Genomic DNA, 23,280 nt, shown 5'->3' on the forward strand with positions numbered 1-23,280 from the left:
GGCGTTGCGTGCGCCGCGAAAGAATTTTTTAATGGTGTCCCATTGCGCCGCGGGTTCGTTAAATTTCACGGAGAAATATGGCCGGCCGTTGCGTGTGGCCCATAAACACGCGGGCAGGGCCTTAAATTTTTCCTAATAAGGACTCCGCTATCGGGGCCCGCTCGCTATTGTCCCGTTAAGACACCGTAATCGGGCCCCATTCCAGATAACGCGTAATTAATTATCGCCCGCCGTCTGATTATCGGCTGGAACGGTTACCGAGTGTGCTTTTAGGAAGTGAAGCAATCCCTCCTCCGTTTTTCTCGCTTAATCTCAACCACCAACCATAATGGTCGCGCTTATCTCAAAGATATCGTTGTTTCGTATTTAACAATGAATTTTCAACGCGAGCAAATAAACGAAAACGATGCAGATCGCGACACGAATACCTCCTCGTAGATTCGTTTTAGTAAATTCGCGACTGATCGGATTGATTTCAATCGTAGATACAGTACTCTCTCGCTCCTTAATAGCGTTCCGACCATTGCATACTGGGCAAACATATTCGCGGTCGTGTGCATTTCAAAAGCGACTCTCATAATAGTTCGTTCATCAAATACGAAAAACAATGCACGTCTTTTCTTAGAGATAGAAGTAACGTGTAAAGACGGGTTTTGTACACGCGTCCGCGTTTATACCGATGTAATGGAAAATATTGCTGTTGTTTTCCTGTAAGATCGTCTGCTTCAGAAGCAGTCTGTGACGCAAACACGTACTGTGGTTAATTTGGACGTTCACGTAAAAAAATGTCGAAAGAATTATTGCCAATAATAGTTAAGATAAAATTCACTTATTTTTACTCAATCTACAAAGCCGTCTATATGTTTGCTCATTATTCGGCAAGTGTTTCTTCTCTTTAAATGCTACAATAACCCTCTTCATCTCGCTTTTCGTTCACATCTTTAATATTCCTTCTTTCTCTTTTTTTCAAAATTCTCATCGCAATTTCTTCATCATCTTCTTCTTCAAATAGTAGCAAAAGTGCAAGTGAATTTCGATCCAGTCCAAGAAGTTATTTTGCCTTCTCTACACACGCTGTTCTATTTGATAGGCGACACTGAATAATAAATGCATCGCACGCGAATTATATGCGAAGCATGCGTCTCTGGTCGCACGCATCTGACACTTATAGAAAATCTTACCTTAGGGGGGCATTTGTCTGTTGATTCTTTGTTTCGCAACCTACGTATAAAGAGGAATTGATAGAGATACTCCAAGTCGCGGAAACATATTTTGTATATACTCCGTATACATATACCGGATTGTTGAGTGAGAGTATGCAATGTACTCCGAACAGGACAAACTCAAAGGAAAGCATCGAGGGGGTATTTCTGTCTTCAATGGAATCCTTAATTCCCAGTTCTTTTATTTCACAGTAATTCCACGGTTATCGATATTATTCGAAGCGAACGGATCGGTTAACGATCCAATAATTCGCGGCGCGGTCGTACCCCGATCCGCGTCGTTTTAATTAACGCGGCTTCAATTAGCGGTAAAAAGCGGTGCCCGAAGTCGCGCCGAAGGAGAAAGGGGATCTCCCGATAAAAATCGTTTTTCATTCTTCCCGCTCGGTTTTCGAATCGCTCGAAACGCTCCTACGCAGCGAGCTCGAGGCGAGCGGCCAACGTCCGTAATTAATGATAATTGTTCAACTAGCTTGATGGTTTTAATTAAAGACAGAGCGCTGCAGTTCAGCCAGGCCGCGGCGGTCGGCAGCTCCCATTTTTCCCATTTTTACCAGTTTTTTTGCTCCACCCTCGGCGTGACCTCCTCCCTCGTTACAGCCATTTTCTGCGATTAGGCTGGGGAAAGATATTTCCGAGGAGGCGGCAGTGGCGGCGGCGAGCGTTATCGCGCGGAGGGATCGAGCCGAGTCGGAGACGCGCGCGGATTTGACGAATCGAAAACAAAAGGTGATCTATCATTGCGCTGCCGGCTCGGAGCGGTGGCATAATGAATCAGGGGATCGCTGGAATTCTACGGGCAGCCGTGTAATTACTCGCGAGAAGGAACGCGCGAATTACTGCCCTAACGATTTCTTCGAAAACCCTCGTTATACGCTAAGAACGTCTCGTTAGCGGGGCTGCCCTGTTATTTCACTGCGCTCGCCGTTTTCATTTTCTTTTTTCACCTCTCTCTCTCTCTCTCTCTCTCTCTCTCTCTCTCCCTCTCTTTCTTCTCTATCTCTCTTTTTCTCTCTTCGGCACAGGAGGAACGAAAAAATCAACGAATCGTTACCGAGACTCTGTTATTTCGAAAATATCGCGATTCACGGAGCCCGCGGACCGATAATGCCCGGATAATGAATTGCCCGTTTACCGCTGATTTGAAAATCACTGACCGTAGATCATACGACCGGGTGTCCCGTTCCACCTAACGCGTCGACGTATCCGCTGGCGACGTTCGAACAATCGCTCGATTCTGCTAACGTTTCATGCTACTCACGCAGCACAGTGTAGTGGCGAAATTGTGTAAAAGTCAAAGAACTTTTGATAGAGATAACGTAAAGCGATGATCTTCTGTACGTTAAAGCTGAAATGTTATCGAATAAGTGAAAAGTAGAGAGAACGTAGTAGAGACAATTTTCAACCAGCGAAATGTTGAACTTGAAATATTTCAATAAAATTGTGATTTATCCAATGCCATGAACAGTCGGAATTTTTTTTAACATGTTATAGTACATCATGTCTCGTAGATTTTGACACGCTGATCTCAAATCCGGTCGCAAAATTTATCTATCGCTTCAGGATTCTGAAAGAATTCGATTTTAGCGAGAAAACTAACGAAATCCAGAAGCGGTAGATAAATAAACGACCGGATTTGAAGTCAGCTTGTCGAAATCTGTGGGAAATGATGTAAAAAGATTCATCTGCACATTGTATTGGATAAATCACAATTTTGTATATTTTAAGTTTAACATGAATTTTCAAGGTTAACAAATGTTCTCCCTATTTTCCCTCTATTCTGCAACATTTCAGTTTAACATGAAGAAAGAATCATCGCTTCATCTCACTTCTATCAAATGTTCGCTGGTGATGCAATAAATTACATCTAACGAAGAAAATCGAGAACGGTACCGCTACTTTCTAATTGTAATTCGATGATCATGATCATTCGATGATTCAATCGAAATTAGCCGCGATTTCAGGTGCGTCCTTTCCAGGCAACAAAAATTATACGATACGGGAATGGACTGGGAAGTTTGTGGTCGTGCACGTTTATGCAGGTCGAAGTTTTCGGTGCGCCGCGACATTCGGCGACTTCAGAATCAACTGTAACTTCGTCGGGTTGCAGAGAGATTGTATCTTATTAGTCTATTATTTAGTGCGGCGGATCTCTTGATTCTATGCTGGCTTAATTAAATGAAGTTTTATTCTATATGCTAATAGAGTTTGTATTCACGTGTATGCTGCACGATTCTCATTGGACTACACTGCTGCTAAATATAACTATTCATCAGTGATTAAACTCGTCGCATGTGAAGAAAATATTAATGCTACGATGATGCATTACTTCATACTTGTTAGATATACAAGACTGTTTATCGTTGTATTCACGTTTTTTTTTTTTAAATGTCGTTAAATATTCTATCGTTCGATGCAGTAGCATTTTTCATTTTTTTACGTATGCAATCTTGATCGAACATTTTCTGTCAGAAGTAGTAGACTGAGATAAATATCAGATCACTGTGTAAGTAGTGAGGTTTTTACGCTAAATTGTAAATATAAAATAACAGTACTTACGTTTACATTTAATCGTAGACTCTTTAACCGTTGCTTTCAATGACAATATCTTCTTATTAGAATTAATCAACTTCTTACCACCGTTTTCATAGAACTTTTTGGAATTTCAAATGAAAAAGCGTCTATCTCAAATGGTTTTTTCAATATCAAAAGTTGTAAGTTGACTTGATTTTGATTCGATGAAAATATAGAAAACTTCGAAATTTTTAGCCATCTTACAGCTTCCAAAATATAAAAAAAATGCTCATCAGTCATAACTATTTCCAACGACGTCTTTAACGGTATTATATTTTTCTTCTTCAGACAACATCGAAACGTAAATGTCCAGCATTTTTGAAACAGAAAATCTCGTTCGAAATGTTCCTATTGGGGGCTCCAGAGAGAAGTTTCTCCGTATTTATAAAATAAATGCAATGAAAAACGACCGAATTTACGGGAGATCGAAAAAAATTGACCGAACGATGGCTAGAACGACGATACGGAAACGTGGTAGAAAGAATTTTTGGAAACTTCGTTGCGCCGCGCGCGCGATCGGATGGGTTGTTTATCACATGTTGAGACAGCCAATTAACCGAGCGTAGACCCCTATAGCGTGACACGAGGGGCACTGGAAGACGATTAAAGAAACGAATCGGCCGGAGATACGGCGCAGCGCGGCGGCGTTCGAACGGCTCGTACATGAAGAGACGTCGAAATCTAACTTGTAAGTCAAAGTTATCATCTGGCCTTTTTACCGGGGGCCCCCCGCCAGACCTCGGTTCCTCGGATTCCTCGATCGAGAACCCTTTCGGCCCTGCCATGTGTTTCGAATGAATTTACATGACGTTCCCGGCCCGTAGCTATGTCGGTTTTTGCGCGTGTGCGTGCCCACATACAACCACCGCGGCCAGCATGTGGGCAGAGATTCCCTGCAGCGGCAGATGTTGGACCATCTTCCCGTGTGCCCCTTCGAGATACGAAACCCGCCATGATTATACCCTATCTACCCACCGAGACCAGGGCCGTATCGTCTTGCTGAATTCTTCGGCGCCTCGGATTCGCTCGGTGACGCAACCGACCCCTTCTTCCCCCCCAACCCTGAGGAACCCCAACAACGATCTTATAGGGTCCCCGAGCTCGCCGGACTCTTCGTTTCTTTCGTCTTCTTTTCGTCTTGGTCCGATACCTTTATGGCTAAGAGTGACTGATGGACCTCCTGTGCCACCACGGTATTACTCCCGATTACGCTTCAACCGGTTACTATTTTTAGTATCTCTGTTGCAATGCGTGGACATTGTAGTACGAGAAGATGCGAGACCCTTACGGTGTTGCCAGCTTGTATATTCGGTAAGTCCGTGGGGATAAACTGAAAAGTTCGTAGAATTCCGTAGTACCGTTTCGAGAAAATCCGTGCACCGCTTGGATATGTAAATTAACCCTTTAGGCTGCCGGCACGATGCCATACGGAGTCATTAATATCGTACCGTATTTTTGAGAATAGATAGTTCCCCTTCGTTCGACTTCGATCGTGAAAACAAAATATTAGGGAACCTATTATATTATATTATAAATAATTCTTCTCGTTAAACATTGATCGTTGCAAAACACGATACAATATTGATGACTCCATATGGCGTCATGCCGGCAGTCTAAACTTTAAAGCTAAAATTTCTCATGGACCTTTGAATTGTGCGGTATACGAACAAAAAAAAAGGTCCTGCACCATTCGAACGAGAACGAAAACATCGTTGGGAGGAAGGAGGATTTGAAAACTGAATTGGCGCGGAGCTTTTTTTCTCTTTTTTTTTTAAGGCCATGAGATAAATCTGCTGGAATTTCATCCGATTTTGTGCGATCATCACTACGTGGCACCGTTTCCATCGGATCTACCAAAAGTCCGTAGATTTTCGTTCGAGATCCGTAAATCCGTAAACAGGGTTAAAAGTCCTAAAAGAGGTGGCAACACTGGGTCCTTATGCTTACTAATTTGTTCCTGAGTCGAATTTTCCCCCTTTTCCTCTCCAATTTTCTAACAGTCTTTTAAATGATACGAATTGAATCTAATGCGACGATTTGTGTTTTATTTGCTCTTAGTCTAGAGGTGCGAGCAGATTAGTGGAAAATTGAACGAATGAAGCTTCACTTCACCGAATCGAGCATTCTGGGGACATTACGTATAGAAAAAGCTCATGGACGATCGCAACAGCAAATTGCGATACTGTTCGATCAATCTCCAGCGGTTTCGCGAGAATTCTTACCGAGCCGCCACTAAGTAACATGAACACTTCCTATCGATCGTCGCACCTGGAACAATAAAGAAAGAACAGAATTAATTGGGATCGGTCGGATCGAGAAGGGAGAAAATTCGATCGGGAAAGAGTGTGAAACGGTTTTGAGGACGAATTTGAAACTGCACACGCGACGGCGCGACTCTCTCGGTGCATACTTTCTCTTTGCAGGGTTCACACGAATCTCTCGTTCTGCGCGACAACAATTCGCATCCCCTTTTTTCGAGACGCGGGACACGTTTCTGTTTTCGCGCCGCGCTCCCGTTTAATAATGATTATTGTTATTACTCCGAGCGCTCGGGTATCAACCGTACGGATTTCGCAACTTTACTTTTAAGGACGAGCCGGCCAACGTATACTTAAAGTGAAACGCTGCTTTGTCGTGGGACGGTTTTAAAACGCCTTGTGCAGCGCCGTTTCTCGAATTATAATAAACACAGGATGTTAAAGAATAACATCTGTAGAAATTGCACGTTACGCGGAAAGTCTTATTACCAAACGGAGCTACGTTCGGAATGCTCGGCGAGCGTGCAGTGGTCGGGATATAATAAACGCGGGGATCTGGGACGACCGAATGCGGAACGTTTCTTTTCGACACATGACATCGTAATGAACAACCTCGCGGTTTGCCGAACAAAAAATAAGAGAAATCATTTCTCCGGAAGAAATATTTCCGAGTCTTTGGAATCCACTGCACGAAAAAATAAGACATTATTTTCTATAGTTACGTTGGTTGTTTGTTTGTTCATTTATTTATTGTAAACGGGGTCAAGTCTCATTGGTGTGCATACGGTATGCAAGCAGTTAAAAAGAAATATTATTATTCGTTTTATTAATAAGTATTCATTCTTTCTGTTAACCCATCGCATTATAGCGTGTCAGATTAAATACGAACGTTATTCATTTCTTTTCTTATCTTTTTTGTTATTAGAGTCTAGAAATGAAAGTAAATGAAGACATACGAGAAACAAAAACTGTCTCGCTCTGCCAGGGAAATGATCAACAACGAAATGTTAACATTTCCAGCAATTATGTGCTTTGAGATATAATAGAGTAAAAGGTGCTAATATTGCACGAAATCAGTGCCTAATAAAGTCAGTAGACTGCGGATCTTCATGCGAAATAAAAATGTTCTGTACTAATAGTTAGAAACAAGATTTAGTTGAAAAAAATATATCTTCTGTCAATTTTCAAGTTTTTCTAATGTCTTCGTAGTTTTGCATTTCATCTAACCACATAGATTCATTCAGATGACGAAAAAGGTCTTTAATTCCAATTCTTGCAAAACGACGTAAGAAAGTCAGCATCCGCTAAAAAATTCACTGTCTAAAATAATCGGAGACACGAAACACTAGGTGCATTAACACCTTGCCGTACTTAACACGAGTCCGACTCGTAATAGAGATTTCTAATACGTAAAACCTGTTAAGTAGGGTCGCACACTTTTTTCCCTTTATTTCGCAATGTTCCTTTCTTCCTAAGAAGTGGCAAGGGCTCGACCAATCACGTTCGAAAGTGCACCGACAGTAAAAAAATTGGCTGTTGCACAAAGTTGACTGACACCATCGCCAGTTCTATAATCTTACCGCGTTCGAATCGTCATTTCTCGTCGATCTCGACAGAGTAGGAAGAGAAATTTGTGTAAAAAAGAAATATCCGGGATTCGAGCGAATCCTCCTGAACCGAGCAATAATTGCCGCGAGTTGCGGAAGATAATGGCAGGCACGAAATTCCATGTTGCGTCGTCCGTCTAGCGTGTCAGGCCCGACGCAACGAAAAAGGATCCGACCAGCAATTTTCTTGTTCATGGCGCAATGCGTGCGATACCCGGCCGGTCGAAGTGAATTCAAATTATCAACGATGTGAGACGTGTTCGCGGAAGCTCGTATAATTCTATCTCCGGCAGATCGCAAAACGGGCCCGGTCAACAGCAGCGGCAACAACAACAATAACAACAACATCAACAAGAACCTTTTTGTTGCGAATCGATCCTCGTCCGAAAATCCAATTTCATGCTCCGTTCAAGACGCGGCTCTCCTGGTTCACTGTTAGCGCATTACGTATTCCGGCTTTGCCCCGCCCTCTCATATTATTGCTCGACTCTGCGCATTTTTCCTTTCCTCTCTTTTCCTCCTCTCCCCTTCTCACTTTTTCTTTTTCGTACCGGGCCGGTTTCAGCTTCTTCTTCTTCTTCTTCTTCTTCTTCCTCCTCCTCCTCCTCCTCCTCTTCCTCCTACTCGGAGTTAGGTTATCGGTAAACCGAGCGTTCATTATAATCGCATCAAGACGCGCAAGATGATGCCGGGGAAGGGCACCGGCCATGGACCCCTTCAACGAAATTTCGCTCAGCCCGTGGGCCCATTTCGACCATAAACAAGCTCGGTTTCTTCAAAATTTTATCCTCGTTATTCAATTTGTACTTTTGACGGAGCACGAACGACCAGGCCGCCTTTTATTCTCTTTCACTTTGTAGCTGGCAATTTTATTGTCGTTTTCTAGAGCCAGATATTTCTCGAGGAATTCCTGCCGGATGATAGTAATTTATCGTAGAATGTCGAACGATCTTACTAGACAAAGGGTAATTTGTACAGTTAACCCGACTTTATTTTATTCTGCAGCATCCGGACAATTTTAGTGTCGTTAGTAGAGTACGAATGCTTATTTGTATCTTTATCTTTTAGAAAAGGGGAACTACTTTCAACGACTTTTGACGTCATTTTACAACATTCGCACAATTTGACGGATTTATGACAAAAATTGGACGATGTAATTTGAAACAGTGAAAAGTGTAAAAGAATTCAAGATTGTGAACGTATTTAATTGATCTTGTTAAAATTCTTTAAGAAGGAAAGAAATTTCTATATGATCTTGTTATTTCAAGATCAAAGGGGACAATTGTTTTTCATGAAGATTCGCTAGTCTAGTCGCGTTGCTAAACTAGAGATCCTTATTTCCATGTTCTCATGGAAAGTAAATCTCGCAAAAGTAGCTAAATGAGAACAATTTACGAAAAGTTTAATTAGATATTGTTTGCAAAGCGATGGAGTCTTTTATGTAATTAAGGGTATAAATTAATTAACATCACACGGGGAAACAAGACCTGGTAACGTAGGAATCTATTTAAGAAATGCTAACGGAAGAATTCTAGAATTGTCCAATAAATTCTTGATATCACTTTATTAATACATAAATCCGTGGCGATAAGAAGATACGTGTGGCGTGAAAAGAATCAGCATGACGAATTAAGCGCAAGATTTCGTTAATTCGCAAGAGTCACGAACGTTTCAGTGGTGGTAATAACGTTCCCGATTAAACTCTCATGAATACAGAGCAACACGCGTTCATCTCGCGTTTAATTCCAGAAGCGCAAACACGAAACAATATAGCTGGGTATCCGGGCTCGACGTTCGCTCGTAGGTAGTTTTCTCGAGATACCCTTTACCTGTTCCCCTTTCGAATAAATATTACCAGGATGGACCCCGCGTGTATTATATTATAATGTGCGAGAGGGCATGCTAATAGAATCCGGAGAAGGTTCGTCAGAAGGTACACAGATGGTCCAGCGTCGCCCTTAACCCTTCATCACGGAGGAATTCGGTCTCGTGTCGAAGACCGATGGATCGGGGACCTATTAATATTCCTTAGACTACCGGATCCCGTGAGAAAATTCCCCGAGGGTGTTTTTCCTTCGCCCCCATTAGCATAAGGCGATCATCCTTTCGTTTCTCACGGATCCAGCGACTGTTACGCACTCGATAAACAAATTCCCGATGCCCATTAACGGTTCATTCGCACCTTGTTCATCTCAATTTAATTGTATTTCGTACGTTCGTTCGTTGATTTTTAATTTTAATTTTATCACTGTATATTATCGCTATATTATGCGAATGCTATTCAGATTGAATTGTTTGTAATTCTTGCTGATGTAAATCTGTTTATAATGCTTGACAAACTATCGTGAAACCGGATCCCCATTTTTTGTACGCTTTTACGTCGATTAACGTTTCGTGATGCAAACACATATAAAATATTTTGAACAATTAAACTTCAAATATTGCGGAAATCTTTGTTGCACACGCATTGGTTATAGTGGAATTATGCGATTATCATTTACTGACTTACGTTCTGTTCGTATTGTAAATCATATAAATATCAAGATAGATCAAATTTTTCGTAAATGATGCGAATTAACCAACCAGCTGTTAAAAGTTCTACTACGATCCAACATTAATTTTGATATTAATTCATTCTTCCATACTTTATTTCAAATATAAATTGCGTTCGATACTCCGATCATCTCCTTAAAGAATTCCACTTCGTGTTTAATCTCTCTTTCTTAATGATGAAATCATCAGTAGACGGTACATGTTCAAACAACACAGAAATTCTCTGCATCATTTACAAGGAACGAGATTAAAATACAGTTTCTTCTCTTACTATTACAATAATTTAAAAGTATAACAAGACTACTGAATTGTTCTGACGTTTTGATGGTTTTATATTTCATCTGGATTCACTTTTTCCATAAATGCATTAAATCCCGCAGTCTAATCATCGCATTAACATCACTCTGCGCGTTATCCCGTTTCGATCTAACATTAATTTCTATATTAATTCATTACTCCGAATTTTCTCTAATGCAAATTGCACACGAACCTACGGCTATCTCTTTAAAAATTTACAGATCAAGTTTGTGATGTTGTTCCTAATGATAGGTACAATCTCTCATTAGCAACGCTTCGCACCTCATCCATCAGGATCTAACAGTACCTTCTGTATTCATTCGCTTCTTATAAATGAATTTGAAAAATTGTTGCTGCAATTTTCATCTCTGTTCAACAGTATAAAACACGGTGGATTCTTTTATTTAGAAATGGAAAACTCAACCTGATTTCTTAACACGCCTCGTTTCGATGCAAATGAAACTAATACCGAGAAATAAAAGGAACGAAAGTAATCTTGTGCTCTAATTTGAGGGAAAAAGTTAAACGTTGGAATAATTTTAAAGCGGTGCGAACTGGTTAAGGAGACTGGTGTATACTTTTCCAAGCTAGCAATCGCCTAACGGTTTCCGATCGTTACACCCCGTCCCGACTTTCACCCCTTTGCGCGTTGAATTTTCATAAAATTCACATAAATAAGCGCGTTTAGGCGGTGCTTATTTATATACAATATTTATACGCCACGCATGACCTGAAACGGCAGCCCTCGTGGAACTTTCGCGTAGGTATCGAACTGCCGCGCCTCGAAAGGGGTGAAAGGGATCACACACCTGTAAACGATCGAATCTTTTGGATCTTCGACCCTAACGTACAACAATTCGATCGTATTCTCTTTCACGAGCCTAAAGGACGACACTTTATATAATATTCTGATGTAGCATCCTATAATAAACACTTTCAGATGAGACGAAATACTGAAAATCCTGAACGCTAAAGAACTTTGCGTCGCGAACATCATTTTTCAATCGGTCTTCGGACACCATTAGCTCTCCGAATTAGTTTCTGGATTCCTATTGAACCATCAAGTAAAAATGCAGCTTTGTTACTCTCGGCCAATAGCTTATCACTATACTGCGTATTTTGTGACGTGAATTTATGATAAAATTGACTGAATAAAGTACCAAACAGTGAAGATGTTATAATAATTTATATTTATATATATATATAAAACGTTCTTACGATCTTTCTACTTTATCGAAGTTACTATGCTAATAGAAAAAATTTATTTTTATTTAACTCCTGTTTCCTACAATTGACTAAGAAAATTTGTATTTTGCAAGAAGATCTGCGGTCTACCCGTGACAAGCAACAATCGTGGTTCTTTGGGTTATTCGCTTGGATTTTGAATTTTTATAGAACTTTAAACGAATTTCACGTAAAATGTGATATTTAATCTTCCATACACGCCTGAGAAGATTACAAATTTTGCCAAATATTTTAAAATGAACTTGAAGTAATGCCTCAGAATTCTTCTAAGCTATCCAACGAGATTTATGTATTTTGGAATTGATGCTGTCGAGAAATTTTCAACTTTTTATTTACTTACACAAAGATTAATGAATTCGTTAAAAAAAGTTAAGGAGGTAAAAGTACTTAATATGAAACACCGCTGAATTCTGACCCCTAATTGAAACATTAGTATAAATAATACAAAAAAATAGACAGAGCATTTGAAAGTGAATGTAAAAATTCTACCCACATTTTTGACCATTATTCTTTATAAATAATCACTCGCACAAGTACTGTTATGTAACAATCAGCTGCAATAAAAATGTTTATTCGAATACGGTTGTTTTTAAGCAAGAATGATAACATGATACGAAAACGATGTTCCATAATAGTTCGTACTTTACTAGTCTATTCGTATCATTATTTATCCATATTAAATAAATATTTACAAGTTCATTACACTATCTAGAAACATGAATCTATCGAACAGTTGTATAAATATTCGACAATGACACTTTTAAATTGTAATAAAATCGCTGATAATCTTATACCTCCTCAAAAGTGTTTCATAAAAGGCACTTTTTACCTTAATCATCAATCGAACAGTATTCCGTGTAAGACGACCGAGACCGAATAAATTCGTGTCCGCCACGAAACACCCCACCCGAAATGGCTGTCCATTGGAAAAGCTGTACAGTCCGAGTGTCCCAGAAGTATTTCGAGTGCGTCAAGACGAGAAAAAGAGCAGAGCCCTCGTCGGAGGAAAAGTCACGTAGAACTTTTTTCCGGGTGGCGAATTTTTCGAAGCACTCGCTGATCCGGGGGTGAGAGTCTCCGGCAGCCGGGAGGGAAGAGGACCGGGCACCCTCCTCGCCCCGTTCGCAGCCATCATCGCGGAATCGACGAGCAAATACTTAAGGCGTAACCTCGTTACGCCGGCAGCCAGTGGAAAAGCGAGAAAAATCCACTTGAAGCCGGGCTGCAGCGACGACGGTGCCGGCGGCGACGGCGCGGAAAACTCGCTTCCGGTCGTTCGACGTCCCTTCGGCCGTTTGAAATACGACGGGGAGCCGTTGATGCGCGCCAGCCGTCGTGAGAAATGGGCGAGTACGCGAATCGCGACCTCGCGAGCATGCGAGCCGAAACTGACGGAATATCTCTTGCGGAAAATCTCGTCGCGCCGCGTCGTCGGGGATGAAACGAGCTCGCTCCGACATTTTTCGGAGCACGTTTGATCTCCCAATTAAGAAAAACGCGCCTGAATCCGGCCGCGCTAAGGGCCTCAACTACTCCGCGGAAAAGCGAAACGTTCTCGGAGCACAGGGAAAATTTCAACCGAGTCGCGGTTTTGCGGTTTATCCCGAGTTGTAAATTAATAGATGAAATTGTATACGTTCTAATCGGATTTTCGTCTGTCGTAAAAACCAACATTCTTTCGTCTAAGCACTCGCGTAACCATTTTTTGATCATTTAAGTATTCACTAGACTACGACGATTGTGAAACGGATGTCGAATAAAATGTATCTTAATTCTATCAGAATTTTTGCAGAATCGTTCGTTAGAGTTTAGAAAATACGGTTATATACTCGAAGTAACGGTATAATGACGAAGCTAACTACAAATCTCTATATCCTAGTTACATCAACGCTGAGTTCCGTTTAAGTCCCAATGTGACTTGAATCTGTCAAGCTAGTTTGAAACTAGGATAGTTAAATTTTACTGTAAACTACAGCATAAACGAAACATAAATTACACACCAATGTCGAATTATATCAAATGAAGATCCTTTGGTCAATGAAAATTGAACACACTGACGCATATAACACTATGCATTTGATACAGTCGATGTCCTAAAATTCAGCCTTCGGTAAAAAAGAAAGCAAGATCATGTGTATGATTTTGTTAATATTGTACATACATTTTCTTCGGTAACAACTGATTCATGTTGTTAGAAAAATTTCAAGGAAAGAAAGAGAGTGCAACATTCCCTGTCCCGAAGAAAGAACTTCGAACCCGCAAAATCGTATAGTTCCACTTTCGAACTGGTCAGAAATGATACAGTCGCGTGTAATAAAAGTGGTGGAGAAGATCAAGGGGCACGGATAAAAACGAGAAAAAGGAGTGCACCGTAAAATGGACGAATTTCGTAGACAGTAAAGCGCCGACGAGAACCTAGCATTATACGGTCCGACTCCAGCTAATTACATAGAGATGGAACGGACTAAGATAGAAATGGATAGTCCTCCGCGCGACGTAATTACCTAATTCGGCCATGCGTAATTTCCGACGATTAGGGTGTCGTTCCCGAGACATTTCTGAGGCAGCTGCAGGTGATACCGAATACCGCTCGTACCTTGGTTCGCTCGCGGGGACTTAATGCCGTGTGTCAACTTGATGAGTGTAGCTCTCGTTAGTGGACACACACCTGAGAAGCCTCGAGTCTCGAGCAGCTTCTATGCCAATAGCCGTTGCTACCGGTCTACCATAGAGCGCAAGAAGAACTTTGCTCTCACGTGGACGAGAGCGTGCGAGAGCTACTTTCCAGTCTGGCTCGCGTGTTGACACACAACATAACTCGCGCGAACTATGCTTCTTCCACTTCGAAATCAGAGGTTCTACCCCGCGAGTGTCTCGGGGATGTTGTACTCGATGAGTGCGCTAGCTTCTGAACGCGTGGGAATTCATCTTCTTTCCAATAATGATAATAATATTAATATCTTCGTTGCTTTTAGTCAGTTCGCAAAACTTTCGAACCGATCGGTTAGCAAATGTTGAAGACGTGTGATCCACCTCGTTTGAAATACCTCGGCAAAATTATTTTCCTTGTCTCTTATAGAGATCGACATCGAAGAAGACTTTAAACGAGACTTTGTTTCTCGGATTATAGAGTCTTCCTAGATCGAATGCAACTTTCTTAATCATTCTAATTGTCCGCGAATTTGTCACTAAATTACGAGTCTTCGCGTGTTTACAAAATCGGCGAACTTTGTAAAATAGAGGAAAATCTGTGCAGTATCAGCTAAACTAAATAAGCAGTCTGCGGATTTATGTACAAAACGAAAACTGTCATCGTTAGTTACACGAGTCAACAGTAATATCGAATACCATAAATGTTTGTGTTATTTTGCATTCGATCTACTCATTCTTATTACAGATTCTTAAAATTCGCAGTCTACTATATTTTCTCTAAAACATATTCCACTTAAGAGAATGAACTATTCTCTCGTTCCGCGTTTCGCGGAATTAGCTGGACAGATTGAAAATTCTCGGTCTCGTTATGGCTATTGTACGACCGTAACTTTCGGATGATGTTTGATCGTAAGAGAAATTACTCGTGCCGTGATGATTTCGTAAGCCGATTTTCGAGAGACGGTGATAGAGGAGCGGAGAGGCAAGGGTGGGCAAAGAAAGCCAGAGGTTTAGAATAAATCAAGTAGAAAGGCCGAGTGGGTCCACGGACTAGAAATATTTGGCACTCGCTTTGTACGAGGCCGCTGCACGGGACGGCCCAAAACGAAGAAGAGAAACGAGCAACAAGGAGGCTGTCGGCCGAGGAGCAGGACAGACCGAAGCCAAAGGGGAGAGAAAGATGAGAGCGGAGAGGAAGGGAGAGAGGTCGAGAGAGATGAAGAAAAAGAGAAAGAAGGAAAAAGGAGGCGAACGAACGCGGACCAGGCCACGTTACAACAGCAACGACTGAAGATATCAATCAACGGGCGCATTGTGCTCAGGGATAATTTGACGCGCGGCTGAAAGGGCCAGATCTCGAATTCCACGATCGGATAATGGCCCCTATAAGGCCCCGAGGAGGCCCCTCGACCGCCAGGAGTATCTACCGAGCCGCAGCTAGTACGGAAATCGTGGTGCGCGCGCGCGCGCGCAGCCTCCCTGCGATTGTCTTCGACTGCCGGGGAGCCTTTATTTTCGTCAAGACACATTACTCACGGGACCAGCGACCAATCGATCGCATCGATTTCATTCACAACCGATATCTGATACGACCGGTGACACCGGATTAAGTGTTTAAGTCTCGGGACTTGCGAACCGGGCCCGCGGAACGTCTGCTCGATCCTTCGACCCTTTAAGTCCTCGTCACTGTCCTCTGGCAGCGAGAGAAAATTCTTTTCGATTTTTCCGATTCTCGTGGAAACGCCAACTTCCTCGAGACTCGATCGGGACGGTCAATCTGATCGTTTTAGAATTGAGGGACTCAGTGGAAAACGGACACACATTTTATAATTTTAAATTTTACAATTTTATAATGGTATTTATATTTAAATGATATATAAAATTCGGTTGCAAATGGCGATTCTTATTAATTCTTGCTGCAAAATCATTTTTGTTATTACATTTTTTATTGAATCTTGAATGTTCCTAACGTCACGCGGATTTATACAATGTTATTTGATGACAAGTGAACGATTTCACATTAATTGGTTATGTAACGAATTAAACGACTATGTAAAAATCTAATACGGCAAAAATAAATTCATACATATGATGGAATTTGTTTCCAGAAGTTTTATAGGATCGGAATTCTTCTGAAATGGGAACTTTATTCGGTAAATATTTTACGTTTTAAATTTCGTTATAAATAACTAATTTCGGCAATAAATATACAAAGAAACTCGGCGATCATCCAAATCAACTAGCAGCAAACTTATTAACAGATTTACCTAAGTAGACTCAGAATGTTACACAATCGCTAGATAGTGTTGTAATTGGTGTGAATCACTGGACAAACGCCTACATGATATTATTAATCACCAGTTAATCAATTTACTTATTGCTCGTATTATATACTATAAAATCTGTGAAAATAAACCGAAAATTTCATTACAGCTTCTTATTTCTCGATTTAAAATGATACGTCTTTGAAACTGAAATTTTGATTTGCCGTTGTTATTTCGAAGCAATTTCAACTGCGGATCCGTCTGGTCGAAAATCTGTTCTCGCTCAAATGATTTCGTTGCGTTCGAATTCAAGAAAACTCCGCTGATTTGCATCTCTTTTTCAACGTTCACTGACTCCGTGCCAAGAATACAAACCCTGATATTTCAATTCACATTTCGGAGCACAATACGACGATCCAATCGAAATTAACGAAATTTTGTATCATTTCTGAAAGCAACACAATTTCTACCGAAATATCGTTCCTTTTCGAAAAAAAAGAAGAGAAACCCGCACAATTTCAACCGTATAATCACCAAACATTAAAAAAAAATTTTAACTTCCGAAATGGAACACGGTCGGATATTCGGTCGGTTATTCTGCGACTCGGAAAAAATATTTATTTTCGCACCGCACGGCTAACTGTGATTTATTACCACCGCCAGCTAAATGATTCGGAATGACGCAGAGGCAAATTCCCGCCGAGCGTCCGACGGCAAATAGTCGCACGATCTTTCGTCCGAGGCGGCCGACAATTACTTTCCAGAACACATTCTGCGGATTTCAGTGAAACCGAGTTCCAGCGAAACCAAAACCGACGGGGAATACGTGCAAATAGATTTTGCGAGTCTCAGTCAATTAACCGCGGGGTATCTAGCCGGAGAAACGGAGCCGCCTCGCGTTCCGAGCGGCTCGAAGTTTCTCCGGAATTCCATCGTTCCACCGAAAAATTTCGTTTCAGAAGATATCCACGGCGATCGAACGGCTCTCGGTTGTTTCGAAACTCGGCGCAACACGATTTCGAAACGTTCCGCCGTCGCCGCCGATGAATTTATGGAAGATGACGTTCCACTGTGGCAGCAAAAAGAAAAAAATACTTAACGTACGAGGCTGACGCGAACATCGACGGCGCGAAGTATCGCGGAGATATCCGGCTCTAACAACTTGATCGCGTGTGATTAATAGCACTCCTCCTGATAGTTCTCCCGACGCGAGAACGACTTTTATCAAGACCGTTTCTCCGCGACTGAAAAGCAGACGAGGCTCTTGCGTCAGCCTCGAAATCAATTTTTCAAGCGAACCCGGGGCTTTCCGAGAGTTCTCGAAATTTTTCGAGAGCAGTCACACGTGTCCGACTCGAGATGCTTTTCCCTTGCCGAAGCGCTGAATGGAGCACTTGACTCTCTCGCATCCTGCGAGCGCAGGATTGGGAGCCTCGCTGTTCCGAGGATACAATGCGACCTAACCGGAGGGCGCCGTTACCTGAACCACGGGAACACGTGCTCCGGTTTTTGTTCGATCGGGGAAATTTTTCGGGACACGCGAGACAGTCCGCGCTACAGGTGGACTCTTCTCGAGCCACAGTTTCGAACGAAGATTTGCGGTCAGCCCGTTTGCCTAACAGGTGGATCTGCTTCCACTCGGGAAACTGTTTGCTCGGGAGTGTCAGCGAAATCCGAGACTTGTTTGGCCGAACAAATTTGTCCGAAGACGCGGAATTCGCTATACGCCGGGAACGGCGTCCAAAGACACCGAAACAAAACAAAAACAGCCGAATATACGAACGTTTCCTAAACTCACTGGAGCGAGAAACTGTTCCCGTAAAGTGAATACTTGGTATCAGACATCGAAACGAACTGGCTAGCTAGAGATGTAACTTCGATGCTGGAAATTTAGGATTTTTGGTCGAATTTGTGAAATCGTGGACGCCAGCCACAGACATTGAAGCTTGCTGTACCTACTGGATCACCTGACTCGAAGTTAGGTAATGAACTGGCTGGGCAGAGCTGTTATTTCGATGCTCGAAATTCAGGATTTTTAGTGGAGTTCGTTGAATCAAGAAGACACTAAAGCTTGCTGTGCCAACTGGGACGAAAGACAGTTCCAGTGAAATGTGTACTCGTAATCGGTGGAATGAACTGGCTAGCTACAGATGTAACTTCGATACTGGAAATTACAGATATCACGTCGAGTTCGTTAAATTAAGGACGGATCACCTGAAGATCGTTGGTGCTCGCTTGTTCCATCGAAATGGAATAGTACTCGGAGTCGGGGAAATGAACTGATTAGCGCGATAGAGGTGCAGATTTGGGGCGGGAAATATCAAGTTTTTGGTCGAGTTTATTAAAGCAGCTGGTCTCTTACCTCACTCTCGAAAACCGGCGATCTGTCGACGTCGTGGAGATCTCGTAGCAACACGTCCAACCGCGACAGTCGTTGTCTGTCGCGGCTTTGCCGACGATTTCGCCGCGTTTGCCCCCACTATTTTAGCACACATTACTCTTTCTCTGTCGTTTACGTTTCTCTTTCTACACTAGCCCGCACTCAGTGCAAAATTGTATTCAGTTCGCCGATAAGAGACCGGTTATCTTTGCTCGTCGTTGCATAACGATCCAAAACGGCACCACATACCTGGCGAAGCTACGATATATATCTTCGAAGACGGTTACACCGACGACATACGGGGCTGTTGCCGATCGTCGAGCGGCCTTCTCCGGGGATCGAGCGAGACGTCGGTTCACACGATTCGGAGCACCACGTGGCTCGACACGACATGGTATCGCATCGCACAAACCATTCGAACGTCCCCCGGCTTGTTTGCGTTTCCCGTCGCGATCTCACTGAGCTGACGTCACTGGTACGATTTCGATAAAGTGAGACCCCGGGGCGAGTCGGAGCGATTCGTTCGAGGGAATCTGCCGGATCGTCTTCGGGTGGTGAGGATACAATCCGATTGGCCCGCGATCTCGTCGCGTACGATCGTTCAAAGATATTCGAGCAACGATTATCGTTCTCCCCGAACATCTGTTAGCGTGCGTCAGCGAGCCTCGGGTTTCCTGGGGGCCCGACTTGTCGCTGATCGCGTCGAGCCCCCGGAGGCTCGGTCAGCAAGAGACGTTCAAAGTCTTGTCACGGAGAACGGACGAGCGTGATGTTTTCGAGCGCACGGATCCGACGTGGTTCTCGTCAAAAGCGAATGGTTCTCGGGCGTCGCCGACGGTTCACGGAAGGCTGGCCACTCGGCGGTGGGCCTCGACTACCGGAAGCCCGGGTAAATCCATCGCGAAACCGATCCTCCGGTTTTCCGAAGCGGTGATCGCTGCGCGGTGTCCAAGAGGGAAGCAGCAGAGGAGGACTGGATGAAGAGAGACTGCCCAGGAAGGTTCACACTGCCCGGCGGTCTGATCGCTGACGACTGAACGCCGTGGTAGCGTTTCACCGCGTAGTAAGCCGACTCTCACCCCGCCAACGGCCGCTATCTCACTCTCTCACTCTCTCTTGCTCACTCCTCGCGGCGAAGCAGAGTGAGAGAGAAAGAAAGAGAGAAAGAGAGAGAGAGAGAGAGAGAGTGAGAGACACGAGCGATCGAAAGAAACGGAGAAAGAGAGAGGGCCGGTGAAAAAGAGAAAGAGAGAGCCAGACAGCTATAGCTAGCTAGCTAGCTGGCAAAAGAGAGAGAGAAAGAGAGAGCGAGCGAGAGAGAGAGAAAGCGCGGTAGGGGGAGAGAAAGAGAGCAGGAGACACCCGTCTTTTTCGACCCACTCTGACGTTCTGCGCGTCCTGAGGCCAGCATGCCCCCGTCCTGCTACTCGCTCCGTTCTCTGCATTCGCCCCACCAGATCTTTTATACTCTATCCCCACCAGCCGCGTTCTCTGCCCCCACTATGCGTGCCGATGCCCCCACCACGGACTCGCAGAGGTTCACGCGGTCGCCGCTGGGCGGCACCAGCGTCCAAACGGTCCGGCGGGACGCCGCTCGAGCGTGGCGGGCAACAAAGATCCCGTCGCCCCAGTCGGCGGCGCCGTTCTATGGGAGAGGACGCGTCGCACTGGTTGGTGGAAGGGGAGTGGTAACTACGGGGGTGAGTTCGAGTTCCCCTCGCCGCGTTCTCCCACCTTCCCCTCCGACGCTATCGCTCCTCCTCCACCCCCACCGGCGCGGCACGTGCTCCGTTACGCTCGAGCCTGCGTGCTCGCCGATAGTACCGTCCTCGTCTCGATAAACCGTACGCCGGCTGACGGGGTGGGGGCGGCGGCCACTCGGTGGGGATGTTTGTGGAATGAGCCGGGGGTGGGGGACGGTGGACCGTAACACCGCCAGCACACGTCACGCGCTCTCCACGCTGCGAGTATGGTCGTATCGGGAGCCGCGAGGATTTTTATCCGAAGCAAACCGCCGCGGCGCGCTCCGCTCCGCGCCGGCCCGGGACTTTTTCGAGCACTTTCACAGCGAACCAGACGAACGGCACGAGCAACCCGACAGGGAGAACGGGCAAGGTCGTCGTCGTTGCCTTATCGTGCCGCGCTATCACTGATGCAGAACGTTTGCCGAGTTATTTATTCGTATCTAGCGACGCGTTAATCACTCCCGCAGCCGGCGGATAGCGCGATTACGCTCGGCCTGACGAATGTGAACCAGTTTCCGGGGAGAACGGAGGGCGATAGCCGGTAGCTAGTCACGGGTGTCTAGGGCAGATTCACGGATTCGCCGGCGCCGCGATCTGATATCAGCAGGTCGCCGCCGAAGAGCTGGTGTCCTTATCTTCCTGCGGAGCGTCGTAAATTCGAGAAGACAGTTCGAATCGAACTCACCGCTCGACTAAGACGAAGCCGGATCACCGGCAGGTCTAGGAGATTGCGAGCTTCCTAACCACTTCCTACCACTGTTCTAGCTGTGGGCCACGTGATTCCACGTACGCTCCCCAAAGAAACCTAACCGAGCTACCCTGTCTGCGTTGTCTTCCTCTCGCGGAGAGCACACCGCCGGGTGCGTGACAGATAGAATTATACGAACCAGGAGACTTTGAGCCGCTCCGCCAACTTAGAGACCGACTCTGCCGTCCGATCGCGATACGATCGTCGTCACGACCTGCCGAACAGCCTGACCAACGCAAACACTGACCACTGCGAACCACGCGTACACGTTTCCACGGTCCCCTCTCGAGAGACGTCGCGGGAATCGGCGATCTCCGAGACGAACGAGAACCGAGATATCGCTCGGACACGGGAGGACAGTGTCTCAAGAGAGGGTTGCCACGCGTTGAACTGACTGTTGTCGAGCTCGATCGGTTCGCCCGAAGCAGCCAGTTTCCCCTTCGCCACTTTCCCTGAGCCTCCCTACCGCCGGGTCTCCGCGAACGCACACTAAACGCCGCGCGTATTTTCCCCTTCATCCCTTCTCGCGTTGCCACTCGTCTTCCTCCCCCGTTCGGGGACGCGAAATTCCGGAATTTCGCGGACTCTTGACTCCACCTTCCCCCTCGCGGAGCGCAAAATCTTTTTTTTAAACCCCGCCTAGCCGTGCGTCGAAGAGAGAGGCACCGTCAACGGGGAAAAAACTGGGCAAGCGCGGAGCCGAGCTGCCTTTTTCCCACTTCTTCCGAGAGCGCGCGAACCGCCGTAGCTCCGCCCCCTTTCCACGGCCTCCCCCAGTCGCTTTTCCGACGCTTTTCCGTTTTCCGGGGAACATGGCTTGCCGCAGGACGAGCGAGCCTGCCCCTCTGGCGACTGCTGCGAGCGGCCGGTCTCTCTGCTGCCATCTGGCAGCGAGCATCTTGCATCACGATACAGTCTGTTTTGCTAATTTTGCAACGAGATCGATGTACATCGATGGAAATATGAAGTAAAACGAATTTCTAACGATTTTTACGCGAGATGGAAGTTTTCTAAACTTGAGAATTTTAACAGATGCGAAGAATTTTTTATTTATTACGAAATTTTCTTTCTTCATTTCGTTAAATGCGGTGTCTCATGATTTAGAGTTGTGTATTTGTTGAGAATGCATGCAGGGGAGTAGACGGAATTAAATTTATTGATAGGTATTTGCATAAACCGTGTTATCGTCTGCTGGTAGAGGAGGAATCTGCTATCTCCTGGGCATCGATTTTACTAGGCCGGCGAAGTTACTAGACTGCAGGTGGGCGACATCTGTCGGCGAAGTTGCCGGCACCGGGGTAAATCACCCCTTAGAACTTTCACATTTTTCTGAACGGATAGATACTTGTCTAGTTTCTTAATCATTTTCTTCGCCAGTCAAGAATTTGTGAAAATATGACTTATCGTGCGGATTGTAAGTAAATGTATTATTTTAGATTTAAAATAAGTAGGGATGGCTGATCATGTAAAATATTTGATATTTATTTTTCAGAATCTAACGAAGCATTTTTAACTAATCAGAATTTCGGTATTACAGTGCAGAATGCGATAGAAACATTGAGAATAATTTAAATCAATGAGAGAAAAGAGATCATCCCCTAAACGGGGGTGACATTGCCCACTGATAAAATTCCCTATTCCATCGTTCAGTCGGTGAGGCAGGTATTTACCCGGACTCTGTACCGGTTTTCTGAAACTTGATAGGAATTAGACTACTGATGGCGCATGTATGTA

General features: G+C 44.3%; 1 protein-coding gene and 1 long non-coding RNA gene across 2 annotated transcripts in view; one reads left to right on the top strand and one right to left on the bottom strand.

Moving 5' to 3' along the window:
* MESR6 (misexpression suppressor of ras 6) overlaps positions 1–23,280 on the top strand; it is a 657,659-nt gene that overhangs the window by 365,700 nt on the left and 268,679 nt on the right. The window lies entirely within an intron of this gene.
* Positions 1,386–21,897, bottom strand: LOC143260790 (uncharacterized). The gene is made up of 2 exons (XR_013035067.1): positions 19,036–21,897; positions 1,386–6,065 (listed from the first exon to the last, which is right to left on the bottom strand). It is a non-coding gene; the product is annotated as an uncharacterized LOC143260790 (long non-coding RNA).

Source organism: Megalopta genalis, chromosome 19, assembly GCF_051020955.1.
Source record: "Megalopta genalis isolate 19385.01 chromosome 19, iyMegGena1_principal, whole genome shotgun sequence".
NCBI lineage: Eukaryota > Metazoa > Arthropoda > Insecta > Hymenoptera > Halictidae > Megalopta > Megalopta genalis.